We start from the raw sequence: 13,670 nt of genomic DNA, 5'->3' as shown, positions 1-13,670 counted from the left end.
AGGTAGCCCATTCTGACATCTTCCTTGTTGGGCTACTTCTCATAGTTAAAAGGTAGCCCATTCTGACATCTTCCTTGTTGGGCTACTTCTCATAGTTAAAAGGTAGCCATTTCTGACACCTCTGACACCTCCTACTAAAGTTTCACATGCCTAGCTCAAAGCGTTTGTGAATTATTCAAAAAAAGACATGAAAAAAAGCAGGCCTCAGAGCCTGAAAGCACCCCAAACGGTGACCTTTGACACTTCTAAAGGTGGCACAGGTCTGAAACTCGGCACAATCCATGCCCCTGACCTCCTGATACACATACTCAAAGGTCAGCATCCTAGCTCAAAGCGTTTGTGAATTATTCAAAAAAAGACATGAAAAAAAGCAGCCCTCAGAGCCTGAAAGCACCCCAAATGGTGACCTTTGACACTTCTGAAGGTGGCACGGGTCTGAAACTTGGCACGAACGATGCCCCTGACCTCCTAATACATATACTCGAAGGTCAGCATCCTAGCCCAAAGCGTTTGTGAATTATTCAAAAAACACACATGAAAAAAAGTAGGCCTCAGAGCCTGAAAGCACCCCAAACGGTGAATTTTGAAACTTCTGAAGGTGGCACAGGTCTGAAACTTGGCTTGATCAATGCCCCTGACCTCCTGATACACATACTCGAAGGCCAGCCCCCTACCTCAAAGCGTTGATGAATTATTAAAGAAAAGACATGAAAAAAAGCAGGCCTCACAGCCTGAAAGCACCCCAAACGGTGACTTTTGAAACTTCTGAAGGTGGCACAGGTCTGAAACTTGGCTTGATCAATGCCCCTGACCTCCTGATACACATACTCGAAGGCCAGCCCCCTACCTTAAAGCGTTGATGAATTATTAAAGAAAACACAGTGCTTTCTTAAAAAAATGGGTGTCTTTTGCCACTGCGCAGCGACCTTTGAGCCCAGGGGCCCCAGCTTCGGACCAGAGGATCCCCTGGAGCCACTAAACGATAATCCAGAACAAAGGTCTGAAAAAAATGTCCAGAACGCCCCTTTAGGGTTGACCTTTGACCTTTCCCAAGGTCACACAGGTCTAAAACTTTAGATTTTGGTCACCTGTGGCGTCCTGATGCGCATATTCGAACGTCAGCCCCCTATCTCAAAGCGTTGATGAGTTATTAAAGGAAACACAGTACTTTTTAAAAAACGTGTCTTTTTGGCCGCTGCACGGTGACCTTTGACCCCAGGGGCCCCAGCTTTGGACCAGAGGATCCCCTGGAGCCACTAAACAGTAATCTGGAAGAAAAAGCCCCCAAAGTCCTATAGTTTTCTTAATTGGCTGTGTCAGAAACTCAAAATCAGGTGCTGTCAGACTTATAGATCCTTACATCCTTTGACCAGACTGGAGGTGTTGGAGGAAATGTTTTTCTAAAAGTCGCAGGAGTCTGATTTTTTTATATATCGTTCAGGGGCCCAAGACGAGCCGGTAGACATCAGTTAGGTTCCGATCGTCCCGGTAGTTTCCGAGGGGCGGGCCTCCAAAGGTTAGCATTTTTCAACCGATTAAGGCTCGCCACAGCCACAAAAATGGACCAAACCACGTGAAACTTGGGCTACGGGCCTTACGTGAGACCTGTATCAGTCTCCCCGAGTCTCAACTCTGTGGACCCTCTGCAAAGCAAACTAGCTCTGTGGTGGTCATATCGCCACGGGACCAAAAAATCCTAGCAGAGGGCCCTCTGACATGCAACACAGTGAAAAATCAGGTGGAAATTCCAAGAGTAAGTCTTCTGAACCTGTTTGAGTTTGTTTGACCTTTGTTCATTTTGGGCTACTTGGCAGTAGCCCAAAATGAAAGGAAGGTCACACGTGTCTGAAACTCGGCACAGGCGATGTGCCCGGTCTACCGATGAACATACTCATATTTCAGGCCCCTGCCTCAAAGCGTTTGTGATTTATACTAAAAAAGCAGGGCTCACGGGCCAAAATCACACCCCGAACGGTGACCTTTGACACTTCTGAAGGTGGCACGGGTCTGAAACTCAGCACGATCGATGCCCCTGACCTCCTGATACACATACTCAAAGGTCAGCCTCCTAGCTCAAAGCGTTTGTGAATTATTCAAAAAAAGACATGGAAAAAAAGCAGGCCTCAGAGCCTGAAAGCACCTCAAATGGTGAAATTTGACACTTCTGAAGGTCGCACGGTTCTGAAACTCGGCACCTTATTCGCCTGTGGCCTCCTGATACACATACTCGAAGGTCAGCCTCCTAGCTCAAAGCGTTTGTGAATTATTCAAAAAAAGACATGAAAAAAAGCAGGCCTCAGAGCCTGAAAGCACCCTAAACGGTGAACTTTGACACTTCTGAAGGTGGCACAGGTCTGAAACTCGGCACGATCGATGCCCCTGACCTCCTGATGCACATACTCGAAGGTCAGCCCCCTACCTTAAAGCACTGATGAATTATTAAAGAAAAGACAGTGCTTTTTAAAAAAACGTGTCTCTTTTGCTGCTGCGCGGCGACCTTTGAGCCCAGGGGCCCCAGGTTTGGAACAGAGGATCCCCTGGAGCCACTAAACGATAATCTGGAAGAAAGGTATGAAAAAAATGTCCAGAACGCCCCCTTAGGGTTGACCTTTGACCTTTCCCAAGGTCACACGGGTCTGAAACTTTACGCTTTGGTCACCTGTGGCATCCTGATGCGCATACTCAAAGGTCAGCCCCCTACCTCAAAGCGTTGATGAGTTATTAAAGGAAACACAGTACTTTTTAAAAAACGTGTCTTTTTGGCTGCTGCACGGTGACCTTTGACCCCAGGGTCCCCAGCTTCGGACCAGAGGATCCCCCAGAGCCACTAAACAATAATCTGGAAGAAAAAAAAAACAAAGTCCTGTAGTTTTCTTAATTGGCTGTGTCAGAAACTCAAAATCAGGAGCTGTCAGACTTATGCCCTCTTACACCCTTTGACCAGAGTGGAGGTGTTGAAGGAAATGTTTTTCTAAAAGTCGCAGGAGTCTGATTTTTTTATATGTTGTTCGGGGGCCCGAGACGAGCCGATAGACGTCAGTTAGGTTCCGATCGGCCCGGTAGTTTCCAAGGGGTGGGCCTCCAAAGGTTAGCATTTTTCAACCAATTAAGGCTCACCACGGCCACAAAAATGGACCGAACCACGTGAAACTTGGGCTACGGGCCTTACGTGAGACCGGTATCAGTCTCCCCGAGTCCCAACTCTGTGGACCCTCTGCAAAGCAAACTAGCTCTGTGGTGGTCGTATCACCACGGGACCAAAAAATCCTAGCAGAGGGCCCTCTGACATGCAACACAGTCAAAAATCAGGTGGAAATTCCAAGAGCAAGTCTTATAAACCTGATTGAGTTTGTTTGACCTTTGCTCATTTTGGGCTACTTGGCAGTAGCCCAAAATGAAAGGAAGGTCGCACGTGTCTGAAACTCTCCCGATGAACATACTCATATTTCAGGCCCCTGCCTCAAAGCGTTTGTGATTTATACTAAAAAAGCAGGACTCACCGGCCAAAATCACACCCCGAACGGTGACCTTTGACACTTCTGAAGGCCGCAGGGGTCTGAAACTTGGCACGGTCGATGCCCCTGACCCCCTGATACACATACTCTAATGTCAGCATCCTAGCTCAAAGCGTTTTTGAATTATTTAAAAAAAAGCAGGCCTTAATTGATGATGACTTTACATAGCCCATCTCCCACCAGCATGCTCTGACATGTGGTGTGTCTGAGGTGTTGTAAGTAACCCAAAATGAATCCAGGTCATTTTGGGGGACCTTTTTTGGAAAGCAGTAGTCCTTGGCTGGGTCCTTGGCTGGGTTTCTTGGACCCGCATCCTCCAGGTCCCCCGAAATGAATCCAGGTAATTTTGGGGGACCTTTTTCAGAAAGCAGTAGTCCTTGGTTGGGTCCTTGGCTGGGTTTCTTGGACCCGCATCCCCCAGGTCCCCCGAAATGAATCCAGGTAATTTTGGGGGACCTTTTTTCAGAAAGCAGTACTCCTTGGCTGGGTCCTTGGCTGGGTTTCTTGGACCCGCATCCCCCAGGTCCCCCGAAATGAATCCAGGTAATTTTGGGGGACCTTTTTTCAGAAAGACCCCGGGAGAGCCTGGGACTCAACCCCCAGGTCCCCCGAAATGAATCCAGGTAATTTTGGGGGACCTTTTTTCAGAAAGCAGTACTCCTTGGCTGGGTCCTTGGCTGGGTTTCTTGGACCCGCATCCCCCAGGTCCCCCGAAATGAATCCAGGTAATTTTGGGGGACCTTTTTCCGAAAAGACCCCAGGACAGTCTGGTAACCCCCCGCCAGGCTCGGAGGGCCCCCCAGAGTAGCCCAAAACTACTCCAGGTCATTTTGGGATACCTTTGGTCCCAGCCACTCCGAGGCCCCTCACCATCCATCCACAGTCGATGCAACTGGTCTCCCGATGAACAATTTCAGCCTCCTGGCACACAGCAGTCCTTGGCTGGGTTTCTTGGACCAGGTCTCGGAGGGAACAAAACGACAAAGTGTTGTATGGGTCTTTTTCGGCTACTACTACCATTTAAAGAGTAGCCTCTTCTTTTCAGGCTACTTTTCTAATGAAGAAGGTAGCCCGAAAAAGTAAGAGGTCAGAATGGGCTACCTTATAACTATAAAAAGTAGCCCAAAAAAGAAAGAGGTCAGAATGGGCTACCTTTTAACTATGAAAAGTAGCCCATTCTGACCTCTTCCCTTTTTGGGCTACTTTCTCCATTAGAAAAGTAGCCCGCAACCTGGAAAGGATGTGAGTTGTCGTTTGGGGGCACTTTGGTCTGCCTGTGTGATCTTAGAGCCTCTCAAAAATATCCAGAGGCTCTAAGACCACACAGGCAGTAAGCCTCCACGCCACGTCACGGCAGTACCCATGCGGAGGTTGTTTTTTTTTTTTATTATTATTTTGGTTTTTTTCAACCTTTCAACAATCAACAATAAGAATATGAATATAAAATAATAAAATATGAAAAACTAAACAACAAAAACACAAAACACACACTCAAGACAAACTTTTTTCCTTTTTTCTTCTTTTTTTTTAAAAAGATATTTTTTGGGGTGGGCGGAGGGAGATGAGGTTCCCCTCCTGCTGCTGCTGCTGCTGCTGCTGCTCCACCTCAGCGTTATGGGCTGAGGGAGAGGAGGCTGCTGCTGCTGCTGCTGCTGCTGCTGCTGCTGCTGCTGCTGCTCCTTCTCTGAGCTCTTAGAGGAGAAGGAGGGGATGAGGGTCCTGGCTGCTGCTCCTCCTCCTCAATACTGCCATGGGAGGAGGGGGATGTGGTTCCCCTCCTGTTGCTGCTGCTCCTCTGAGCTCTCAGAGGAGAAGGAGGGGATGAGGGTCCTGCCTGCTGCTCCTCCTCCTCAATACTGCCATGGGAGGAGGGGGATGTGGTTCCCCTCCTGTTGCTGCTGCTGCTGCTCCTCTGAACTCTCAGAGGAGAAGGAGGGGATGAGGGTCCTGCCTGCTGCTCCTCTTCCTCCTCAATACTGCCATGGGAGGAGGGGGATGAGGTTCCCCTCCTGTTGCTGCTGCTGCTGCTGCTGCTCCTCTGAGCTCTCAGAGGAGAAGGAGGGGATGAGGGTCCTGCCTGCTCCTCCTCCTCCTCAATACTGCCATGGGAGGAGGAGGATGAGGTTCCCCTCCTGTTGCTGCTGCTGCTGCTGCTGAGCTTCCTGCTCCTCCTCCTTTTCTGAGCTCTCAGATGAGGAGGAGGGGATGAGGGTACTGCCTGCTGCTGCTGCTCCTCCTCCTCAATACTGCCATGGGAGGAGGAGGATGAGGTTCCCCTGCTGTTGCTGCTACTGCTGCTGCTGCTGCTACTACTCCTCCTCCTTTTCTGAGCTCTTAGATGAGGAGGAGGGGATGAGGGTCCTGCCTGCTGCTGCTCCTCCTCCTCCTCAATACTGCCATGGGAGGAGGGGGATGAGGTTCCCCTCCTGTTGCTGCTGCTGCTGCTGCTCCTCTGAGCTCTCAGAGGAGAAGGAGGGAATGAGGGTCCTGCCTGCTGCTCCTCCTCCTCAATACTGCCATGGGAGGAGGGGGATGAGGTTCCCCTCCTGTTGCTGCTACTGCTGCTGCTGCTGCTCCTCTGAGCTCTCAGAGGAGAAGGAGGGGGTGAGGGTCCCGCCTGCTGGTGCTGGTGCTGGTGCTCCTCTTCCTCCTGTTCCTCCTCCTCCTCCTCCTCCTCTGAGCTCTCCTCCTGCAGGTCCAATGTTGTCTGCATTGGGGGGGTGGGGTTTGAGGCCCTCAGGGAGGCCAACTGCCTCATGGCAGAAGCCCGTTTGAGGGCCTTTAGTTTCCTCTCCACCCTCCCTCTGCCAAACTCCTGGTGGCGCCTCTCCAGATTTAGGAGGTATTGGGAGCACCCGGGGAAAGGGCATCTCCCAGCACTGATTGCAGTGCGGCCAGTCGCCAGACCGTTGAGGATGCGCCTTTCTGTCTCATTTTGAAGCCTGTGGTTCAAACTGGGGTGTTTCGACAGGGCTTTGAACTGTTTCGAGCAAATGGGGCATTGACCAGGAGCCTTGGTTTTTGTCATCTATGAAAGTAAAGAAAGGAAAAACCATTCTGTGAAACTGTCTCTGTCAGCTGCAACATCTCTCAGCAAGTGCACAAGTAAAAAGGAAAGGAATATCTTTTTGGCCATTTTTTTGCCTTTAATGGACAGGACAGGTAAGCTGAAGGGGAGGGGGGGGGGGGAGAGAGAGAGAGAGAGAGAGAGAGACAGACAGACAGACAGACAGACAGACAGAGAGGGGGGATGACATGCAGCAAAGGGCCGCTGCAGCAACAGCCTTGTACATGGGGCGCACACACTCACAGCACGTGAGGAGCGTGTGTGACAGACACACTGGCGCCACTCTTTAACCCTTTGGGCCCGAACAACGCACAGTGCTTCCAAATTCACACCTGTTCTTCTCTATTGATTTTCTCCGCAACCGTGCGTCATAGCAAGAAGCCACGCATATCACGTGAAACAGCGAAATTGTAGCTTTCCGACAAGACCAAGCACTTGATAGTCCAATGTTTTCATAGCGAAATTAAAAAAAGATAAAATTACACTAAAATCATGAATAACAGAGCTTTCAGCTCTGCACACACATTACTCTTGGATGGATTACTCGCGAATGCAGGCTCGCACAGAAATGCCACGCATATCATATTAAAGCGCAGGACTAGAGCTTTCCAATGATACCACACACATCATTGTGCTGTCATGCCATCATGCTATAAATCCATCAAATCAGTCATGTCCGCCTAGCACAAACCACATGTTTTGGACAGCTGTGAAGTGACAGAATGTCCCAGCATCATGGTTCTTATATTGCCAGATTCCAGAGAGTCTCTCCTCTTCATATATGGCAGAATATGTCCACTTCCAACTTGCTATGCTGAGATACATGTAAAAATGTAAAGATTTAGTAACACGGATTTGTTTTTTTCATTGATATAAAAATTAATATAAAATACAGGCACATAGCAGGACATGGAATGATGGCAAACCTGGTTAGCCTAGGTTGTCCTGAAAAAAACAAGACATAGCATGTGTATGTAGCTTTTATAATGACTGTGATATGAGCTTAAAAGTAAAGGCAGTAAAAATACCCCCAAAACGCCTATAGGGCCCATGGGGTTACGGACACAAAGGGACCTGTTGAGTGATTTGGTGTCCTAAATCGCCAAAGAGCAGAGTTTAACTTCAATTAGTTCAACTAAGATGACAAAAACGCCAAGTTAAAAATATTAGAATACTACTCACCCTCCAGTCCTTGATGAAACTCAAAGAATTACGACTAAAATTCCGTTATCAAGGCCGTGCCGTCCCGTCAGCTCTCGCCTCTGTGTCTCTCTCTCTCTCTCTCTCTCTCTCTCTCTCTCTCTCTCTCTCTCTCTCTCCTCTGCTCAGAGTGACAAGCAGACGTGATGCGTCACGTTTGACGGCTACTGTAAGAAAGCCTTCCTGTAAAAGTAGGTTTTAAGACGTGACTTAAAAGAGGACAGAAACTTAGCCCAAATTAACACAGAGCACAGTTATTATTTTATGTTTGTTTTTTGTCTTTTTTTTTGTTGTTGTTGTTTTTTCCAGAGGAAGCAAAGAGTGACCTGTCTGTCAAACGTGACCCCTCCCCCTCGCGTCACGTCTGCTTGTCACTCTGAGCGGAGGAGAGAGAGAGGAGCCAGAGCTGAACAGAGGCACAGAAGACAGAAAGCCGGAGAGAGCATCAGAGAGAGAGAAGGATATTTTTTCGTGTTCTCAAGTCGCACTGGAGGGTGAGTAGTATTCTAATATTTTTAACTTGGCGTTTTTGTCATCTTAGTTGATCTAATTGAAGTTAAACTCTGCTGTTTGATGATTTAGGACACCAAATCACTCAGAACATGTTCATTTGTGTCCGTATTAAATGGATTTAAATGTTTTTTAATGTTTTTGGTCGAGTTTTGACAAAGACAGACTTTAAAGACAACTTTAAAGAGTGGCGCCAGCGAGTCTTTTCATCTTAATTGACCAACTTGAAGTTAAACTCTGCTTTTTGATGATTTAGGACACCAAATCACTCAAAATGTGTTCATTTGTGTCCGTATTAAATGTTTTTTTAATGTTTTTGGTCGCGTTTTGACAAAGAAAGCCCCGTTAATTTGTGGTGACAATGTGTCTGGAAGCGACTCCTGATCATGCCTTGGCCACGCTCATCAAGTGCTTGTGTGTGTGTGCGTGCGTGTGTGTGTGTGTGTGTGTGTGTGTGGCGAGCCGGAGGAGAGAGCGGCGGTGCATGGTTCGATTTAATTCTTGTTTTGTGGTTGCTTTGGCCTAGTTACGGCCAATAGTAACCCTTTACTGCGGAGTAATAAATGGTGGTTTGCCGAATAAGCGCGTCATCCTTGAGGTTTCTACCGTTTTTGGGGTTTTTTTGCGGAGTTTTTCCTTATCCGCTGCGAGGGTCATAAGGACAGAGGGATGTCGTATGCTGTAAAGCCCTGTGAGGCAAATTGTGATTTGTGATATTGGGCTTTATGAATAAAATTAATTGATTGATTGATTGATTGATTGATCCTTCCACACGTCCTGGCGGACGCCACAGTATTTTCTTAATTCCCTTTTATTCATATTGTTTTCTTAATTCCTATTTAATTAACCCTCTGTTGCATAGCGTTGCCATATCAACGACCCCCCCCCCCCTTTAACATTTTGTAAGACTTTTTTTTTTTTAAATATGTTTGTTATTTAAGACATATTAAGTAATTAAAACATGCAAAACATTTTTTATCAGGTTGAGGTAATATTTCATGTAATAGAGGATTAATATATTTTTTTCTTCATTCCTTTTTACAATTTTTCTCCCTTAATTTCCTTTCCTTTTTACTTGTGCACTTGCTGAGGGATGTTGCAGCTGACAGAGAAAGTTCCCTCATCACAGAATGATTTTTCCTTTCTTTACTTTTATAGATGACAAAAACGAGGGCATCGGGGGAATGCCCCATTTGTGGGCGTGAACTCAGGGCCCTGTCAAAGCATCTCCGACTGACCCACGGCCTTCTGAACACTAAAGAGCGGAGCATCGTGAACAACCTGGCCACTGGCCGGGTTACAGTTGAGCCTGGGCCATGCCCCTTCCCCCTCTGCTCCCCGTACATTCTCCACCTCGAGAAACACGTTCACCGCCACCAGGACGTCAGCAGAGGGAGGGTGGCTAAAGAGATCAAGGCCCTCAAACGGGCTTCTGCCATCAGGCAGCTGGCTGCCCTGAGGGCCTCCAATCCCACCCCACCAATGGGTAGCACACTGGACTTGCAGGAGGAGTCTGAGGAGGAGGAGCCTGGGCAGGGGCTTTGCCAGAATGCCCCCTGCAAGATCAACAGGCGACGCATCACAGAATTGGAAAGGGAGGTGTGAGACCTCCGTAAGGTCATTGCTGACCTCAATGTGAGTAAATGAAAAATGAGTATGTCATCATTAATTTGCAGTCCTGTTTTCTCTTGCTGGTTGTTGTCATGGCATGGCTCTCTGGACAGTAAAAGCTATCTATGTTCTGTCTGTCCTCCTCCTGACTAAGCAGAAGCGGCAGCAGCAGCAGGGTGGGGCACCATCAAGCTCCTCTGACAGCTCATCAGAGGAGGAGGAGCAGGAGGAGGAGGAGAAAGAGGAGGAGGAGGAAGAGCAGCAGCCACCACCACCAGCACCAGAGGAAGAGGGGGACTCATCCCCCTCTTCCTCAGAACAGCAGCAGCAGCAGCAGCCACCACCACCACAGGAAGAGGGGGACTCATCCCCCTCGAGCATGGAGCAGCAGCAGCAGCAGGCAACATCTGGCGAAGACAGTGGTGAGGAGGAGGAGGAGGGGCAGGAGGAGGAGGCCGAGCCACCAGTTCCTCAGAAGAGGAGGGCCTCCTCTTCTGTCCCTCCTGCTGCTGCTGCTGCTGCTGCTCCAAGACCGGAGCAGAGCACCAGTGAAGTGAGTGTTTAGTTCATAAATAGTTTCACAAATCTTTACCAAGGTTTGAACCAAGGAGAGCATGCGGTCATGTTAATTTTGTTTTGTATTGTTTTTTTTGTTTTTTTTATCCTAGGAGGAAAGTGAGCAGCTGAGCCCTAGGCTGAGGGCCATCAAGACTGCCCTCAAGCCATACTTTGCCGGGAAGAGCAGGGCCTCTAATTTGAGGAACATCTGCTTCGGCACCTCAATTGGTAAGAAATTACACATTCTATATTTGTGCAGGTGTGTGAAGTGTTTTCATGCTACATTCATCATCACGTGTTTCATTTTCACAGACAAATACATGGCATCATATGCTGATTTTGTTTCATGCCCAGAAGGCACAAACAAAATGAAAGAGAATGCCACATCGAAGACCACCTGAGCCAAAGTATTTGTAAAATACATGGCGCTCGGGTGGTCTTCGATCAAATACTGGACGTGGGAATTCATGGACAACATTGGTCTGCTGAAGTCGTAAGTAGTGAACCTTGAAAGATGTAACCTTACTAAGTACTGAAAACAAATAAATGACAGAGACTAAATCCAGACTGGTCTTTCCACAGCTACCCCGCTCTTCTGAGGTCATTTGGCCTGGCCCCGCCAACAGTAATACTGTATGTGGGCCAGGCCATTTCCTTTGTGGAATATCTGCGTGATGTTCAACCAAAATATTCCAGGGTGTCCACACAGAAAATCACTGTAATATTCAAGGAGCTTAAAAAACTTTATCGAGACCTGGGCCGCACGGTGCTGGGCCACCAGCACCTTGTAAAACAACAGAAGGGCCAAAGACTAGTGGCCAAATCTGACCTGGCCAAATGTCAGGCCTTGGCCAAGGCCAAAATCCTGTCACTCCTTGGTAAGTCTGTAATGCCTCTCTCTTTCTCTCTATCTCTCCCTCCTACACACACACACACACACACACACACACAGACTGTACTTTTCTGATATACATAATTATTCATTATTCTCTTCTCTCTTTAACTCTCATTTCAGATGACACCGAACAGGCCCGCCCCAAGGACCCAAAGACTCGCTACCGATTCTTCGGGTACCTTGCTGCATACATTTGCAGTATTTACGGGCACAGGGCGGGGGTCCTCACCTGTATGAGAGTATCCGAGGTCAGGGAGGCTGTGGGGAACCCAGAAACTGGCTACCTCATCAACGTAAATTTCAGTTTAATTTCAAACCCTTTCATAGTGTGATTTTGTTTCCACAGCTTTATCCAATGGAGCGCTCTCTCTGTTTTCTGTCATCTCTGTCTGTTGCAGGTCATGGACCACAAAACAGTACGGAAGTACGGAACTACGCAGATCTATCTGGAGCCCGAAGAGTATGATTGGTTCACACGAAGGCTCCGACTCCGAACCCGCTGTGTCGCGTTGAACAATTACTTTTTCACCTCCCTTGGCCGTGCAGAAGCAAAGGATTTGGTGAGGTACGTTCGCCAAGCCTGGTCAGAGATGGGCCTCCCAGGCTCCCCCAGCCTCCTTGACTTCAGGACGGCTGTCTCCACATATGTGAGTATGACAGAGACCTAACCTTTGATTTTCACGGGGTATATTTAATCCATACTCACCCAAGCATGAATTTGTCTTTTGTAGAACTTTGAGCAAAATGACAATGAAATGAGAAAAAAACTTTCTCAGTTCATGTGTCATAGCCAGCAGACTCAGGAGAGGTTTTATGCCCTCCACAAAACAGTGCAGAGGGCAAAAGAAATCAGAAACATGTTCGTTTGGCTCGCGCTGAGGGAAGAAGAGGGAGGTCCCTCATCCGCTGCGGCCTCCTCCCCCTCGGTTGCCTCCTCCTTTTCTGCTGCCACCTCCACCTCTGCTGCAGCGTCCTCCTCATCTGTGCCCTCCGCTGCAGCCTCCGCCTCCGCTGCTGAGGGCAGAGTAAGTGAAAACCATGTAATCACTATCACACAACAGTTCACAGTTCACTGAGCGCATTGTATGCCTGTCCTCTTTTCCGAAGGTCTCAACACCAAAGAAGCCAAGGGTCACTGCTCAAGCACTGGCCCAAAAGGTCAAAGAAAAGGTCGGCCTCTCACCCAGGAAGATGACCAAGGCGAGGAGGGCCCTGGTCATGCTCAAAAAGATTTAGTTTGTGTTTAGTGTGTGTTTTGTGTTTTTTTTTTTCTTGTTCACATTGTTCAAAATTATTTAAAATTGTTCATATTGTTCAAAATTGTTTAAAATTGTTCATATTGTCGATTATCCATTGTTATTTATGTTTTTTTAAAACATAAATGTAAAAAGTTGAAAAAAAAACACAACAAAATAACAAAAAAACAAACAAACAAACAAAACAAAAAAATAAAAAAATAAAAAATAAAAAAAACCTCCGCATGGGTACTGCCGTGACGTGGCGTGGAGGCTTACTGCCTGTGTGATCTTAGAGCCTCTGGATATTTTTCAGAGGCACTAAGACCACACAGGCAAACCAAAGTGCCCCCAAACCACAACTTACCTCCTTTCCAGGTTGCCAGGGTGTTATGTGTAAGTTATTTAATTTAATGAAGTTGAATGGTGTTATTATTCATTTCGGGCTTTTGGGATACCTTTCATAGTTAAAGGGTAGCCCATTTTGACGTATTCCTTTTTTGGGCTACTTTTTCAAAAGTTAAAAGGTAGCCTATTCAGACACCTCTTCCTATTTGGGCTCCTTTTTCAAATCCAAAAAGTCGCCCAAAAAGGAAGGGGTGTTAGAATGGGCTACCTTTTAACTATGAAAAGTAGCCCAAAAAGGAAGAGGTGTCAGAACAGGCTACCTTTTAACTATGAAAAGTAGACCAAAAAGGAAGAGGTCAGAATGGGCTACCTTTTAACTTTGAAAAGTAGCCCAAAAAGGAAGAGGTCAAAATGGGCTACTTTTAAGGTAGCCCAAAATGACACGTTCAAAATGACACGGTCAAAAGGGGCTACTTTTAAGGTAGCCCAAAATGACACGGTCAAAAGGGGCTACTTTTAAGGTAGCCCAAAATGACACAGTCAAAAGGGGCTACTTTTCAAATATGAAAGGTAGCCCATTTTGACATCCTCTTGGTTTTGGTCAAAAAAGAAGACAAAGACCCCCCGAAGTACCCCAAAATGAATCCAGGTCACTTTGGGGTCCTGTTTTAGAAAGACCCTGGACAGTCTGGGACCCTCCCCACTGTAAGTCTCGCCCCCCGCCCCCAGAG

The sequence above is a fragment of the Epinephelus lanceolatus genome, chromosome 24 (assembly GCF_041903045.1).
Source record: "Epinephelus lanceolatus isolate andai-2023 chromosome 24, ASM4190304v1, whole genome shotgun sequence".
Classification (NCBI taxonomy): Eukaryota; Metazoa; Chordata; class Actinopteri; order Perciformes; family Serranidae; genus Epinephelus; species Epinephelus lanceolatus.
The sequence above is the reverse complement of the archived record's forward strand: the minus strand, read 5'-3'. Positions refer to the sequence as shown.